Consider the following 18731-nt stretch of genomic DNA (forward strand, 5'->3'; position numbering starts at 1 on the left):
CACACACACACACACACACACACACACACAGGCACACACACTTGGAAACTTGGTGAAATGTATGAGGATTGAAGGCAGGAGGTAGAAAATATACATTTTTCCTGTATACATTTCCTTCAATATTCAAGCACAAAACTAGCCTGAAATATAAAATTACCCCATCACCTGTAGTCAGGTTTTATTTTTGATTTCCTGAGACATGGGAAAACAAGGAAGAAACACAGAGCTAATAGTCAGGCATGGGTAGGAGTGAATCAGACATGACTTCTCATCAACAGTTCAAGTCCCAGGCACTGCCTCTATGTGCTGACAGAGTAGACACTGTTCACTCTTCCAGATCTCCCTGTTCTTTCTTAATTAGTTTGCTAATGAGCTAATGTTTGCAGTGGACTGTGAAATTAAAACAATGTGCTGTCTACTGTGATAGCTAAACATTTTCACTGAACAGATTTGTGTTTCAACCTCACTGTGATGTCCTTTTTCTATTTACATCAAAATAAGAGACAGCTTCAGAGGGGTGCAGGTGTCTGGTGGGCAAATAAATAAACACTCACTTCATGTGGAACAATTAAATAACCTGAAACAAATGGGATCTGAGGGGCACGCAGAAGCACAGCGAGGACTCTTAAGAGACAGAACATGCGGGTCCAAGAGAATTTCTGTTAGTGGAATCTGGCTCAGAAAGCCAGGTGCTTCCTTGTTTGTCCTTTGATAACCAAGAGTCTGGGAGCTCTCCCTCTGAATGCCATTTGAGGAAGAAATCATGTGGAAATGATGGTGCCCTTTGTTGCTACCAAGAAATTAGGCAATGGAAGAGTGAATTCACAAATACAGTCCCTTTCCAGTAAGTCCAGAGTAGACATTATTTCCTAAACCACAATGACACTGTCATGAGCTCTATAATACTATCTCAACCTTGCATATTCTTATTTTTAAATGTTAATCCTTATAAATAATTAAGCAGGACTATTTTTAAACCTTTATCTGACAAATCTGATTTTGGGTAAATTAAAATAGCACCCTTTTTCTCTTAGCAATCTTTATACTGAAAATTATAATACAAATAAGAAGCTAAAGAGAGGAAATAGAATAAAATGTGCAGAATGATAGGCTACACGAGAACAACACAAGTAAGAACGTACTAGGCAAGAGAACCAGACCCTGTAGCAGTCAGAACAGAAACAATTCACATGCAATGTATGTGCTGATAGTAACTTATTAAAAGAAATCAGTCTTAGCTTTGAAGGGCATAAAGGACTTTAGTAAGTAGAGATTATCTTTGAATCTTCCAGTAAAAATAGGTATGAGAAGAAAGGCAGAGATAAAGAAAATCATTAATGAGTTGGAGAGATTAGGAAATGAATCAACTTGAACCTTTAAAGAGAGAGAAGACTTTAAGCCCAAACACAGAGTTCAAGTCAAAAGAAGAAGGGAACCTCAGAAAGAAGAATCAGCTCTTGGACATACTGGACATATTCTATTTAATATTTTGGAATCTCTAGTCATTTTAAGATTTGAGGAGATTGTCTTAGGAAAGGTTTTCATTGCTGTGTGAGACACCATGAACAAGACAAATCTTACAAGGACAATATTTATTTGAGGCTAGCTTAGAGATTCATTAGTTTAGTCCATTATCAAGGTGGGAGCATGGTGGCATCCAGGCAGGCATGGTGCAAGAGGAACTGAGAGTTCTACAACTTGTTTGGAAGGAAAACAGAAGAGCAGCTTCCATTTGGCTAGGAGGGTCTCAAAGCTCACCCCCATAGTGGCACATTTCCTAATCCAACAAGGCCACACCTATTCCAACAAGCCTACACCTCCTAATAGTCCCATTCCCTGGGCCAAGCATATTCAAACCACCATAGAGATTAATCAGATTCTGGGCTTCACTCTAAGATTTGAGGGAAGAAGTTCAATATTTTAGGGAAAATATATAAAGTGTAAAAGAAATGATAAAAAAATATGGTGGCAATTGTTTTTTTAATAATTGACTGAATGGCAGGGTCCAATTACTGAGATACTTGAAAGGATTCAGTCATTGTTGCTTGGGGAAACTGGATCAGATTTGCTACCATCATATTTACAGATAAATAAATATACAGACAATTCTACTAGGCTCCATCCAATAGCTACTAGCAACAGCTTGTTTTTCCACCAAGTGGTACAAGCTAGGTATATAAGCAGGCCACTTATTACCACACATTCTCTGACTCCATATTCTCTTTCTCTGTGACCCAACATGTTCCTGGCCAGCCTCTTCCTCTCTTCCTCTCTCTCTTCTTTCTCTACCCTTCTGTTCATACCCCCCTTTTCTGCCTCTACACTTTTCCAGGTCCCCTTCCCTTCCTAGCCAATTAATCTTCTTTCTATTTGGTCTGCTGCAGTCATGTGGTTTGATTATTTAGGGGAATGTCTTGACTGGGCTTGCCAAGTTATTCCTGCCTCTGCTGCATTATACCACCTTAAACTGCCATTTTATCAAACACAACACAATGACTTACTGAAACCATGTTGGACACTAGGAAACAACACCTAAGTATCTGAGAATTGAATTATCTACCAAGGAAAAGAATAAGACAAAAATGTACATCAATACTTCAGTTACTAAAGAACTATCATGGAAAGGCAGGTTTGTAATCCTGCATATAAAGGCCTAAAATAGAGACATCATCTAGATCTGAGGAAGGACAGGAATCTGTATACAGTAGGGAAACATCTCATTGTCATTGTCATTTTGTTGCTTGAGTTACAAGAACAAACATAAACATTGCAAATCTTTCAGTACAGTTTGCATGTGGGTAACAAAACACAAGCACTTGTTCCATGAAGGATGAATTCATCTGGTGCAATGACATTTAGAAAGCACAAGAGTCTGAGTACCCATCAGTTAGGCAAGAGGATTAGAAATATTTTTTAGTTTTTAGGTTTCTCTCTCTCTCTCTCTCTCTCTCTCTCTCTCTCTCTCTCTCTCTCTCCCTCTCCCAGATTTTTTTCTATTTATCTGGTGTTGCTGAGGTGTGTTGGATCTAGGTAGATACTATAACACCAACACCTTTACTGGTCTTCATGGGTCATTGCACTCACAGGTGTACAGAAACATACAGATGCACAGACACACACACACCGAGAGAGAGAGAGAGAGAGAGAGAGAGAGAGAGAGAGAGAGAGAGAGAGAGAGACTGTAAGTGAGCCAGAATGTTACAGAGCTTTTATGTCTGAAGCCACAAACATCTGTGCCAAGTTATAGTTACATTTTTTCTACCAACCAAGATTCATGGATAGGAAACTTTACTAGGGATATTTCCCTATGTGGTAATTTATCCAGTTCTCATTGGTTGGTTTATTCAACTGTGCTGTAGCATCTAGCCAAACATTCATATCTCAATTAGCTAACCAGTATGTGAGTTACCCATGTATATGTCGCTCTCTGCCAAGCAGATATCAATTAACCAGAGAGGTCTTGGGAAATTAAACGTTATTTTCCCTCTATTCAAAATGAAACTTTTACTCCAACTGGTTTCAACTTGGTTCCTTCTTAGATTAGATTTTCTGGATAAGGAATTGCAAGTGGTTATGAAGGACCCAGATGGACAGTATGAGAGCCAATGCCTCTGAAGTCTAAGTGTCTAAGAGGCATCTACATTTAGAAGCAGAACTTAGCATCATTTACTTCTGAAGGTACATAGGCAAGAATAATACTAGATTAAGAGACTCATAAAAGCTTGTACTAAAGTTCCAGAAAGCTACTGAGTGGGCTGGGCTCAAAGAGTTGAGGTAGAAGCATGGGTTGTAATGAGTATCTAGCAAGCAAAGGATACCAGAAACATGCAATACTCACCTAAGTAAGTTGTATGTACCTGAGGAGCTAGCGCCAGAAAGCAGTGCAAGGAACAGAACTGGTAGAGAGCTGCAGAACCCTGTGATTCCCTGTGAAGATTGGTAGTTTCCTACCAGGTTTTGGTCTTGCTATTGTTCTCTTTCCCCAAGCCCCATGTTCTTGATTTTCAGGACCAGAACACTTACATCATTACTTGTTGAAAGCGGTTGATTTGCTTTATGATTTCACAGGGCACTAAGCTAACCAATGGCCTTGAGTCTTAGAGGAGACTGCAATTTTCAACTATCTTTATCTTCAGTGCTCCCAAGTTTCTGATGGTAATAGGCATTTTGATTTTGGGCATAGCAATAGACATACAAAACAAGGGGTCAAATAGTATGAATTAAAGTAATGAGTTCGGATGCCAAATTCATAAGGAGTCAACTTTTACACTTAATCTGCTGGAGTAGGTTTGTTCTTCAGCAACAGAACCAATTTTCAAAAGTGGTTGTGACTTTGTTCTACTTTAATTAATATGCAGAGATATATATCATCTGGTCCACAGAGAGGAAGTATCTCTAATTTAGCTTTTTTTAGCCTCTAGACAAGTACAGTATTAACTCAAATTAGAAATGAGTGACGCTGAGAGCTCAACATGACACTCAAAGGACCCTTAAATAATGAGATTAGTTTTTCATTTGTAATGGAGAAAGACCTTTTCACTTACAGAAACAAGCTTAATGAAACAAAAATCTATTGGTAAACAGTATCAGGGCTAAATCAAAGTTAATGTGGATCATCTTCCATGAGCTTTCAATTCCAGTGGAGATTAGATGTTACACTGTAGAAAGCATAGCAAGTGGAAGAGGTTAAGTAAGTATGTTATATTCTGTGCTAAGAATTCTGTGATGCGGTGATAACTATTACATATTCACAATCCATGATCCTGAATAAACCCTGAACAACCAACCTCTGCTATTCATTATTCTTTATTAGGGTTTTTGTCATTAGATTCTTCAGTAGTTTTCTCTTTAAACAGTTTTTCCCTTGTTTTCCCAATATACGATCAGCTTTTCTTTTCTTTTTTTTTTTTACAAACTTCCACGTGTTCTGTGTTGTCCTGGCAAGGACAGAGACCAGGTCCTTTGCATTAGGCGTTGCCAGACATCTTTAAACTTTACTATGAAACTTGTCAGTTATGACATTTGGCAGATACTGTGTTCGCTAACATCACTTTTTATCCTTTATTCAAAAGAGAAAAGCAAAACTTAAGGTATATTTTATCAAAATGTCATGATTTGCTCTTTAAAGAAATGGTCACTAAAAGAAAAATATTTCAAAAACTATTTCATATGAAGCAATGCCTATGAAATGCAGTTTAGACTTGTTCTTACAATATCCTCTATTTCCTGCTGAAATACCATCTTTGACTTAAATGTTGAAAGCATTTAACATTAATGTTAAGCATGAAGATCCACATAAGAACTAATCATTCATAGTATAATACATTCATAACTCAAATAGTTCACTTTTGTGTGTATGTATGTATGTATGTATGTATAATGGACTGTATATGTGTATATAAAATGGACAATGTATATACATAGAGTTTTATTGCAGAAAGGAAGAGAGCAGGATTTTCGATTTGATGTTTTATTTACAAACTTCTTAGCACACTTAAGCTGCACTTTTGCATCCTTACCTCGGCAGTGCAGTGGGTCATGGACTGTTTAATCATAAGGACACATTGACCACTTTCACACAAGATCTTTGCTGTAATAATGAATCTGACACGAAGAGAAATGACTATGATTAGCTTTCCCATTAGCTTTAACTAAAAGGATTTCTTTAGTCATGACTGGTTTATCTGTTTCACTTTCTGGTGCTGACTGTAGTTCCTTGTGAGGCACCAAAGGGAGGAAAATGAAGTTAAGCTCAAAATCTAGAGTGGCTCAATTTCTCTAGAATAATCTTTGGCTGACAAATCTACAAGGTATGCACAGGTCTGTGGGGGGATGTCCTGTGGCACTGAAAGAGAACTTTTAGAAAACATGGACATCAAGCTATATTTCCTAGAATAAAGAAAAAATTCATATGAGTGTATCTAGATTATGCTTTAAAACTCCATATGAATTTTCTCTCCCCACTTCTCTCTCTTTCATTGTGGAGGATGATAGGACAAGTGTGTCAGTGGACAACTAAAGAGTTTATTGAAGATGTGAGAGGTTCCTCTTAGGTGGCCAAGCTAGTGAACTGAGAATAAATATGAAAAAGTATAGCTAGGATTTGAAGAAATCTGTTTTCCACACATATATCAGCAGAGGAAAATCATTTCTTTCCTTATTTTCTGTCCTCTTCTTCTTCCTATTTTTCTTCTTCCTCCTCTTTCTCCTCCTCCTCTTCCTCCACTGCCTGCCACAGGCTTACTCACTAAATGTTTTCCTGTCCTTATTTTGATATATGAGAAAAGTAGCTCTCTGTTTCCTAGAATGGGTTTCAACTTCTTCCCTCAAGGAGTTCTGAATACTATGACTACAGTGCCTGTGTCTTCTACCACAACCGGGTAACTTTGATTTCTTCAGGCCTCAAACTCTCTGTTTAACTTTCAGGGTTTTTCAAATTTCTGCAAGGGTTTTGTTTGTTTACCCTTTTTTTCTGATAAACCCTGCAATCCCATAATCAAATGTGGTATCGGACAAGCCTCCCAGTCTTCTACCTCACATGTGCCTTGGTGAAATCCCTGTGAGTTGCTGTACTCTCAACACCATGCTATACACTGGGAAGCTATCATCAGAGAAGCTCCCTTTGTTATGTGAGTAACATAATTTTTGGTAGTAAACTATACTTTTACAATCTGTGGCAACTCATAGCAAAGGAGACATGAAAATAGAGGAGTAGAAAACATGAAAATCATTTATGATAAAAGTTTACTTTTTAAGAACTTGACAATGGATGACTGAAGTGAATGTACAGACAGACCTAGGCCACTCTTTGACATAGAATGGTTAGATGAAGCAAACCTAAACTCAGACTTTTATCTATGTTGTACTCTAGTTTAGGAGAAACTAAGAAAGAATGCTGCTGAGTTGGAGTGGTGATTATCACTGAAATGACATAAATTCTAGGCCATTTTGGCAGAAAGAGCTCTTTAAAGTGTGTATTTAAAATGTTGAGTTCAAGCAAGCTTTCTAAATCATTGTAAATGCAGAAAGATTTTAGCTTTAATTTCCTTACCAATGAAAATAACCTCTCCAACAAAGGGAGTTACGGACTGTGAAAACCACTAATGTCACTTACTACTTGTTTTTAATCTCCTATACAAAAACCACTCCAAAATAAAGATGCTTGTTACATACTTGATACAATTGTGCAAATGTCATTTTCATCTTATATTGTAGTAGATTTTGCTTCAAAAGACTATCAAGTGCTTGCAGTCACGGTGTGTGTAAAATGGCAATTAGGAGTTAGGGATGAAGCAGAAGGAGACATCTGAGGACTTTGGGAAGTAATTCAGCTCCTGATCTCTGTCTACAGAGGACCTGATGGTGGAAGGTCCATGACCTCATGGGTTAAGGAAGATGTATCCACATCCACACTAAATATAGCACAGGTTTAACAATGAGATATTGCACAAAGGAAGACTCAGAAAAGAGGGTACTGAAGAAAAAGCAGGTGTTTGTGAAAGAAATTTCAGATTGCTTTCCCAGGATATCACCTTATTGTTTAGGGTTTCATTGCTATGAAAAAACACCATGGCAATTCTTATAAAGGAAAACATTTATTTGGGTCTGGCTTACAGATTTAGAGGCTTGGTCCATTATTATCATGGTGGGAATCATGACAGCATCCAGGCAGGGAGGCATGGTGCTGGAAGAGGAGCTGAGAGTTCTACATTTTGAGCCTAAGACAGCAGAAGATGACACTGGCATCGTTTGAGCACAAGAGACCTCAAAGCCTGTCCCTAAAGTGACACACTTTCTCTGACAAAGTGACATCTACTCCAACAAGGCCACCCCTCATGATAGTGCGACTCCCTCTGGGTCAAACATTCAAGCACATGACTCTATGGGGATCATAACTATTCAAATCACCCAGCCTTAAAGAATGAGACAACGTCTATAAGACAAAATAATTATGAAGACACTTTTGGCTGGAAAGGTCAATTTTAGAACCATACTACACCAAACTAAGCAATCAGAAAAAATGGATGAGAAGAGGAGCTGCATCCCGTAATCCAGGTGCTGCTACTACTTAGATTGAATTAGCCTCATCTACTCTCAACTCCCCATGTAGATGGTGAATACCTAATACCCAAAACCTGACATAAGAATGTGTAGTTGGAGCTGGGCGTGGTGACACATGCACTTGGGAGGCAGAGGCAGGTGGATTTCTGAGTTCAAGGCCAGCCTGGTCTACAAAGTGAGTTCCAGGACAGTCAGGACTACACAGAGAAACCCTGTCTCAAAACAAAACAAAACAAAACAAAACAAAACAAAACAAAACAAAACACAAAACCCCCAAAAAACCAAAAACACCAACCTAACAAACAAACAAACAAAAAAGAATGTGTAGTTGGTTCAGATAATACTTGGAATAGCAGCACTTAATAATGTTTTATAAGATTTTTCTATTTAAGTCACCACCTTACCTGTATCACATGTCCTTCTTAGAACCTGTATTTAGGAAAAATAATTCCCTTGAAAGCATGGAATTATTGATAGAGATGGGCACATGCAGAATGTAAAGTTAAATCCAAAACTATGAAGGAGGTCAATTGCTGTGTATTAAAAAATTAAGGTAAATCATTGATTGCTAACCATCAGGCAATGATGTTTGCCAGTAAGAACTGAAATTTCATAAGACTCAATGATATATAGAAAATAGGGTACTCAGTGTGTTTAATTTCTCCCACCAAGAAACACAAGACATATAAATGTAGGTCACCACAAGATTATAATTTAACATAGATAGCACTAACATCAACACATACCATGATTTTGAAAACCCCAACAGTTATACTTTGACACCTAAGTATCTACCAGAAGAAGAAATGAGAGACTCTTTATGTGACATGACAATGTTTCGGTTTACTTTAAAGAAGTTAAAACTAAAGCAGTAGGCTTCTGCAATCTATCCTAAATTGCACCCTGAGAATCAGTCCTTCATAGCTGTCTAACTGAACTGTAGTGTGAAGCTAGGCAGGATGACTGTTTGTTGTTCTGTATATGAGAGATGGTGACATTCGCTAACTAAAGGATTATATCCGGGATTGGGTTGTGTAATCACAGCTCTGTGTACAGAGAACGAAAGAGGAGAGATACAGGCAGCTTCACCTGATAAATCTTTGCATCACTTTAGCTCGTTTTAGACAAAGATTTAGTCATTATTTTAGGTTATGTTTATTTGTTTCATCTCTGTTATTATTGGTTTCTTGAATTATTCTTCTAAATCGTATGTTCTCTGTGACTGCTAGACCTCCCATATCCCCTCCCTGAGAGAGGGGTCAGATACCCAGCAAATGAGAATAAGTCTAATGAATATCACTGTCTTTTAAAGCAACCAGAACGTTCAGAATCTTCTAGAAGTTACAGCTGCCCACCTAATACACATCATGTGAATTTGAGTGCTGACCACTAAAATTGGGTTAGGAATGAAAAAACTCAGCAGGATCCCACTGGATGGCTTGCTTGATTAATCTTGCTTATGCTACCTTTTGCAGAAGTAAACTTTTTTGCCCTGCTAAATAACTTTGGATTGTGTGGTCATTTTCCTGGGCTCACAGAGGCATTTCTCTCATCTCCTACCATGAATGTTGTTGGCATCCAACTCTGGTTATAAGGCTTTTGAGCAATCATCTTTGCCCACTGAGCTGTATTTCTAGCTGCAATATCTTGTTCTTATCTTTCTTTCATTTATTGTTTTGCAGAGTTGAAGACAAATTTCAGGGCCTAGGCACACACTTTACCACTAAGCTATTCTCCTAGCTTATATGATTCTTGTGTGTTCTGTTTTAAACCACAGAAACAAGTTACAAGTAATTCACAAATACATATGATGACTTCACTTTTAAAATATGATAAATTGAAATGGTGAAAATGTAAAAGTTCTGGAATTTCCAATCCATATTAAGAAAACTATCTAATCATAGACAAGGAAAATGTTTTGAGGCACTTATCTATTTATGAATATATCTGTAATATAAGAGAAATCCAACTCCCTTTCACAGATTCTGTGTTTTCAGGCATTGTAATAGAACCTTTCTGAAATGCTTCTTTAGAAAGAAACAGTGGTTTTAGAGCAATGTTGAAAGTACTTGGGCAACTGAGAAAGCTGCATTAATTTAGTCACTTAAAATGTTCCCTGAGCCATTCTTCAAGATCCGACTCAATTATTCCAGCAAGTTTTCTTTTTTCTATCAGGCCATAGGAAAGGATCTGCCATCAGCCCCACAGAGAAGGAACTCCCAGGAGGAATGAACTAGGAACTTTAGCTCTGGGTGCAAAACTTAGCTTCACACAAGGGTATTCTTACCTTTAAATTACCCTTAGTCTTAAAATTATAGGTAATGGATTTATATTTTATAAATCTTTGGCTTCACTAAAAACCTTTCTAGGTGCTTTGTACAACATCATTGTCTGCATATTGAGCATAACACTTCATGAAACCTGAGTGCCATGGTAACCATACACATACTATGTGCACACTTGCATGTGGGCTTTTGCACGCACAATTTATAGGTCTCTCTGAATTACTAGTACCATGTAATTCTTAATTTAAAAGGAAAACTAAAAAGTCCCTTATAATGAGCAACAGAATTTGGTGTCCAATATATTTTCATGGTTCTGCCAGTTGTTTTGCTTTTCTACAAAAACAAACAAAAAAACAAAAACAAACCTGTGCTGTACTTTATTTTTCTAGAGGTGAAATAAATACCCATGCTGATCACTATGAAGTATAACTGGCATATTTCTTCTTGCCTGTTTGCTTTATTGGCCACTTAATAAAACCTATCCATAAGGCAAGAAATTTCTACGTAAATTGCAATGTGACTCTGACTATATTCTATCAGTCAAATCTCTAAATGCTGCATATATGTATGAGTAGTTATATGGTATCTGACCAAAAATACAACAATACATATTTTTGATGACTGAAAATATCAATTATATTGCCACATATTTGTTGCATTTTTATTAATTCACTAGAATGCTGGGATAATAGAAACAGATCAGGATACTCACAGGCTGAACACCCTATATTGCCATAATAAATATAGCAAGGAATGTACCTTCAAACTACAGCCTATGTATTACTTTTATCATTAGATCTTAATTTTTAGCCTAGAAGGATAAACTAACTTCAAAAAAATATTAAGTAATAGACTGGGAATATAGTTCAGTTGTTAGAAGGTCCTGGATTTTTTGAAAATTGCCACATAAACCGAGTTAGTGGTCACAGCTACAGTCTCAGCACTTAGGATAACAAAGCCAGGGAATCAGGAGTTCAAGTCCACTCTAGGCTACATGAGAATTTTCTATTTTGAAAATTATAAAGAAGTCTTTTTAAAAGTGTTGACATAAATAGTAGTGATATATACATATATGTATATATATGTGTGTGTCTCTTTGTGTGAATATTAATATATATATTTATATGTATATATTAAATCAGAGAGAGTCTGACTGAAATAATTGGATTGGGATAGATCCACAGTATCTTAGTAACTAGGAAAAAACCTAAGAGTACTAAAAAACCACAATTATCCTTGTTTTGTTATCCAAGAATAGAGAGCAGTATTGGAAAGGAAAATAAGAAAGATTTCTTTCTGAATCCTGGTTCGGTTTCACTGACAAAGGATGGCTTAACTAGACATCCAGAGTTTCATTTGATTCTCACTGTTACAAACTGCAGGCAGAGTTTTGACAGGAAATAAATAGCTAGATAAGGAAGTAAATAATAGAATGCTCTATTATATGCTTTTTAAGAGTTCTTATTATTTTCCTGTCCTGTTCTTTGTCACGTGATCCTGTTCTTCCTAACAGTACTTCATTTGGATCCTCACTGTTGCTTTGCTTTAAAATAAAGTTTTCTTGCTACTTTTCCCATCTGTGTGAACCTTTAATTCCAAGCACCTGGAAGGAGCCACTCCAGAGTCCACCCAACTGTCCCATCTTTACCATCATTACTCTGTGGGATGTTCTGAAGGAAATTTGGAATCAGCTCCTCAGGAGACACGTTGCATCAACACTGGGTTTTCACACAGCAGGCATTGCCTTTAATTTTATTGCACTAGTTTCTTCTGCCTTCACTCATCTGATACCACAGATACAATCTTTCTAAATTGTTATTGCTCCATTCTTGACACATCAGATTTCCTGCTGTCAATAATTTCTTAAAGAGCCAGTGCCTTAGATGGGGGAGTTTGTGAGAGAGAAACACAAAGAGACAACATGAAGAAGAGATCCACAAAGACATCTTTGATATTTAAGCAGAGACTATAGATTACTTGGAGATATTCAGATAGCTCTAATTATCTACCCACTCTGACTTCTACCCTTTTACACTTGTATGAAATACTCATGTGGCTTTAACCCTATGTGTAATGTCTATTCCTGGTTGTCAACTTGACTATATCTGGAATGAGCTACAATCCAGGCTCACATGTAATCCAGAACTTGAGTCTGGAAGACACAAATTCCAGACCTGGATCTTGGCATGGGGGTCTTGAAGCACAGTGGCAGTGAAAAGCTTAGGTCCAGGCAAAGTAGTACCTGCTTTAATCCCAGGAGATTTAGGAAAGGACATCTCTGAGTTCAAGGTCAGCTTTCCACCAAGCATATGACAGAACCAGGTGTGGTGGCACACACCTTTAATCTGGGCTATACATTCTGCTGATGAAGGAAGATTCACTCTTCCTCAACTGTTTGCACTTGCTTGTCAGCACATTTGTTAGAATCTACTTCTAAAGAAGACCATCTGAAACAACTGCCCTGGTGGGACTGAGCAACTACAAGATTCTTGGACTTCCCATCCACAACTGCCCATTGTTGGGTTAATTGGACTACAGACTGTAAATCATCACAATAAATTCCCTCAATATGAAGAGACATTCCATAAGTTCTGTGACTGTAGAGAACCTTGATTAATATACTATGATACCACATAATAACTGAGATGCAAAAAAATCACTCCACATTTGCTTGATCCACACATTGAAGGCAAATAGGTTTGTCTCTGAATGATTTTGTAAACTAAAAGTTAAAAATAAAGGATTATTGGGTATTTATTATTGTTGGTTGCTGAATACTCACAAAAAAACTAGTTTTAATTTCTGTATATAAATTGAAAAATCACTGTATATTTAAACCATGTTTTCTTTACTTTATAAATAATTACAATATTATCAAAATATAATGTATAAAGTCACTACATAGTTACCTCTAGCAATTGTTGGAGACAACAGTAAGTAATGAGGCAAAACGGCTTCTGTGGAAATCATTGATACTTGTACCAATATTCTTCATGGAACTACAGATCCCCCTTTAAATCATACACATATGATTATGGAATTATTAAACAATACTCCTTTACAACTTTTAGTTATTTAGAGTTAGAATGATATTACTAATCCATTTTTGTAATGAAAATGAAGGGATAGTATATGCATAGTAGAAAACCTTTGTCAAAGGGAATTTCCATGAATAATGTGATTTTTAAAAATAATTAACATAATGCCAATGTGAATTTTATTGGTTTAATTAGTTAACATGAAATTTAGTCCCCACAACAACTGTGAAATGGTAGGTGATTACCATTCTGATTAACAATGTACCGTGTAGGTTGCCATCCTTGTGAATTGTCAGTGTTCACATTGAATGCAAATGAATGCACAGATAAAGGGCCATAGCCTAGTTCACAAAAGAGTCATACTTTATTTTCTTCTGTGGTTTCTTTGTTACTTATCAAACTTTGCTGATTCTTTGTAGATACATTTTCTATATTACCCATGTTCCTTCACTTCTGCATTCTCTGTAAAAATAATTAAGGCTGCACTGACCACTTCATTATATCTTACCTATGCTCTAACTCTGCCTCCCATTAATCAACAAATAAAGTGAGAGCCAGTGATAGCAGCCACTTTCAATGAAGAGGAAAACTGAATTGAGAAGCATATTGTGATGGTTGATATAGATTGCCAATTTAACAGGATATGGAATCACCTAGGAGGCCTTGTATAGATCAGGTTAGCATGTGGCCATGCCTGTGTTGGGTCTGGAGTTGTGCAAATGATGAGAATCATTCACTACATTGGCTGCATGCAGGCCTTTTAAAGACAAAAACAAAAACAAAACAAAACAAAAACAAAAAAACAAAGCAAACAAAAAGTAAGAAAAACAGGAAAAAAAGCAGGCACAAGGGGCAACTGGTCCATTGTTGTCCATTGTGGGAATTGGCTATGTTTGTGTCAGTAAAGAACTGATTGGTTCGGGCTAACTCTTATAGTTTACCACCGAAGGATGTAAGGTGTCCTGACAAGTTGTTTTTTTGTTTTTTTGGGTTCTTTTGTTGTTGTTGTTGTTGTTTTTGTTTTGTTTTGTTTTGTTTTTTTTCAAGACCTTAACAGGGAAGTAGGCAACTATAGGAGGTGGCCATTTCACCTGTAAGAGACTAGCATGACCAGGTGATTTGATATGGGAAAACACACCCTAAAGATGTCCTTCAACTTCATGGCCTTGGATGCTGAACTTCACAAAAGAAGAAAGCTAGCAGAAAGCACAACATTTATCACTTGCTGCTTCTTGAGCACAGATGAAATGTGGTCAGGCAGCTTCTGTTACTGTGAAGCCAGCTAGGCTATACTTTCACATTGTGAGTCAGTGTAAACATTTCTCCCCTACTAGGGTTTTTAGTCAGGTATTTTGTTACAGCACTGAAATAAGTAGCTATATATCTATAAAACAAATGAACCAGCTAACTCACCTCCCTTCCGTGACACTCACTATATCAGAATTCCTAATGTGAATGTTTTCTTTCCAACTCTTAATAGAATATGCAAAAACTGCCTTTAATGGAATCACAAAAAAACAAAGCTAGTAAAGACTGGAACTCCATCCTCTAGGGAGGCTGAGGCAGGAGGATTTCATGTTTGAGATCAGCTTAGGATAGAGTGAACTCAATACTAGATTGTGCAACTAAGAAAGAGCTCATCCCCTAATAAAAGCATAAAACAGTAAAAGGGGTGAAAATACATCTCAGGGGTAAACGTTTGTATATTTGCAGAACTGAGTTCAGCCTTCACCACTGAAGAAATACAAAAAACAAACACACAGAAAACCCCTGAAGTCATAATATACCATTAATATAGAACTATATGAAACTAAATAAATCAATAATTAACTATCATTGTCTACTAATAAATAACTATCTAAAAATAAAAATCACAAGTGAGGCAACATTTCATCTCTTCGGTCTGTCACTCCCACCCCTCACAACCCATTTAGTTAAGAGTCTCAGGCAGTTTCCCTAAAGCCCCCCTTTCTCTGTCACCCAAGCAAATGGAAAAGAAGAAAGGAGAAGATGAAGGAAGGAACCAAGTCCTGCAGGGAGCACTTTGCATTTTTCCTCTTGAAGTATCACTGACAGCTACAGTGAGCTGAGGCTCCCCCTCCTGTGAGTCTAGGGGCACAGACTAAAGAAAACCTAGAAAGGACCAAAGTCCTTTGAACTCTTAGTAACATCAAAACTAAAATTTCTACAGCATAGCTGTTTATCTTTAATACTGAGTGTTAATTTGCTTCTGTTGATGTCCTTTAATTAAATGCTAGACCAAAATAAATCCCATCAAGATAGATTTCTCTCACCTTTTGGCATGCCTAAAATAATGTAAATATCTTTCAAAGAGGGGATATAGAACTCAGAACTTACCTGACTGAATCAGGGACATGAGCTCTCTCCATCCTTCTAGAACACTGCAAATCACAAGTATACACTGAGGAATGTAACATGAGATTAAATAAATGAAGTCTAGATTTCCTGTTCATAAAATTAATATGCATTCATTATTTTTATCTAAGACCCACACCATTTAAAGAATAGTTTCCATTTATCTGCCTTCCACGAGGTTCTGCAATGATTCTAAATTCATTCATTAAATGATTTCTTCATCTTTGTTTCTATTAGATTCATTTAACATTGCTATTTTATACCAAGATCGATCTGTTCTAGCTTTGGAATTTCTATACCATTGCTTTTCTACCTGTTTATAGTAAAGACGTGGTAATACCCTCTAAATATAGGGGACTTATTATCTGTTAACTTCTCTGTTTCCAGATTTTATTTCTTTCCTGGGTTTTCATGGTAATTAATGGATAGATTGTATGGACTCGCTTGTGAAACTTCTGTTAGTGTTTTAGTGTTCTCGGTCTTATTGTAAATGATGAGTCTGTATACTATCATCTCTCTATTCATGGACTTAATGAATTCTCCTAGTTGCTAAACATTTTTTTTTAATCTGACTGGTATCTGGACTATTCATGGTGATCTCCATAATTTTTGATCATCTCCTGATTAATTATCCATGTGTGTTTAATTTTGTTTTGCACTGTAAATGGAAATATATCTTCTATTCTTTCTTCTGTTTTTCTTAAAGTATAAAATTATTTACTTTTATGTTAATTTTATCTTTTTATATTACCAACTGACTTTGTTGTGAATACTACATTTTTGGTGGTTTTAGGACAAAGTAACTCTGTGTTCCTCAGACGGACTTTGAACTCCTGATCCTCCTGTTACAAACCCCAGAGCCATTGGTTGACATATGTGCAACACCACATACATGGGGGTTAGCTGACAGCTTGATTTTGTTAGTTTTGCAGCTGCCTCAAAAGATACTTTACAAATGCCATTTATCAGTTTTGCTACTTTGTATAAAAACATATTAACCCTTTAATCCCAGCACTCAGGAGGCAGAGGCAGGCAGAGTTCTGAGTTCGAGGCCAGCATGGTGTACAAAGTGAGTTCCAGGACAACCAAGGCTATACAGAGAAACCCTGTCTCGAAAAACCAAAAAAAAAAAAGATAATAATAATAAATAAAATAATAATAAAAATGCTCAACATCCTTAATCATCAGGGAAATGCAAATCAAAACAACCCTGAGATTCCACCTCACACCAGTCAGAATGGCTAAGATCAAAAATTCAGGTGACAGCAGATGCTGGCGAGGGTGTGGAGAAAGAGGAACACTCCTCCATTGTTGGTGGGATTGCAAGCTTGTACAACCACTCTGGAAATCAGTCTGGCGGTTCCTCAGAAAATTGGACATAGTACTACGGGAAGATCCATCAATACCTCTCCTGGGCATATATCCAGAAGATGTCCCAACCGGTAAGAAGGACACATGCTCCACTATGTTCATAGCAGCCTTATTTATAATAGCCAGAAGCTGGAAAGAACCCAGATGCCCCTCAACAGAGGAATGGATACAGAAAATGTGGTACATTTACACATTGGAATACTACTCAGCTATTAAAAAATGAATTTATGAAATTCCTAGCCAAATGGATGGACCTGGAAGGTATCATCCTGAGTGAGGTACCCAATCACAAAGGAACTCACACAATATGTACTCACTGATAAGTAGATATTAGCCCAGAAACTTAGGATACACAAGATATAAGATACAATTTGTTAAACTCATGAAACTCAAGAAGAAAGAAGACCAAAGTGTGGACACTTTGCCCCTTCCTAGAAATGGGAACAAAACACCCATGGAAGGAGTTACAGAGACAAAGTTTGGAGATGTGAGAAAGGATGGACCATCTAGTGATTGCCATATCCAGGGATCCATCCCATAATCAGCTTCCAAACGCTGACACCATTGCATACACTAGCAAGATTTTGCTGAAAGGACCCAGATATAGCTGTGTCTTATGAGACTATGCCGGGGCCTAGCAAACACAGAAGTGGATGCTCACAGTCAGCTAGTGGATGGGTCACATGGCCCCCAATGGAATAGCTAGAGAAAGTACCCAAGGAGCTAAGGGGAACTGCAACCCTATAGGTGGAACAACAATATGAACTAACCAGTACCCCGGAGCTCTTGTCTCTAGCTGCATATGTATCAAAAGATGGCCTAATCAGCCATCACTGGAAAGAGAGGCCCTTTGGACTTACAAACTTTATATGCCCCAGTACAGGGGAACGCCAGGGCCAAAAAGGGGGAGTGGGAGGGTAGGGGGTCGGGGGGGGGGGTGAGTATGGGGGACTTTTGGGATAGCATTGGAAATGTAAACGAGGAAAATACCTAATAAAAAAATAAATTAAGAAAATATCAAAAAGAAAAAGAAAAGATAATAAATACCACCTCCCCCCCAAAAAGATAATAATAAAATAAAATAAAAAATAAGAATAAATAAAAACATATTCACATGTGTGTGGGCCTATGTGTGTGATCATGTGCTTGTGTGTTTATGTGTGTGTATGTGTGCTATTTACTATCTGATTAATGTGTCTTGGCAACTAGAGCAATTCTAACACAAGAGTAGAGAGCTGAGGGAATTGGGGGCTTCATTTTCTCTCTCCTGATCTAGGAGTAAACACTTTACATTTTCATTTACATAAAATGTAGCCTTTCTACACAGTTTTATCTCTTATCATCAAGTAGCTTTCTTGATAAATAACTATCTGTAAGTTCATGTTTCTTATTTGGTCTTAATACTTAATTAAGGATTTTTAATTTTGTGAGGTATCATTACTCACTGTACATCATCAAGCATCTCTTCTGCATCTATGCAAAAAATGAAGGCTTTAATTAATCACTATCTTTAAATCTCAGTGCTCCTGGAACTTGCATTTCCTGATGTACAGCAGTTAATTTGCTCTTGGGTTGAATTTGTAGCTACTTCTCATCAAAC

At 37.1% G+C, this 18731-nt stretch overlaps 1 pseudogene; it reads right to left on the reverse strand.

The window, feature by feature from the left end:
* Window positions 1-5759: 5759 nt before the first annotated feature.
* Window positions 5760-18731, reverse strand: part of Gm6290 — a 53916-nt pseudogene continuing 40944 nt past the window's right edge.

Source organism: Mus musculus, chromosome 7 (genome assembly GCF_000001635.26).
Source record: "Mus musculus strain C57BL/6J chromosome 7, GRCm38.p6 C57BL/6J".
In the NCBI taxonomy this organism is placed as follows: domain Eukaryota; kingdom Metazoa; phylum Chordata; class Mammalia; order Rodentia; family Muridae; genus Mus; species Mus musculus.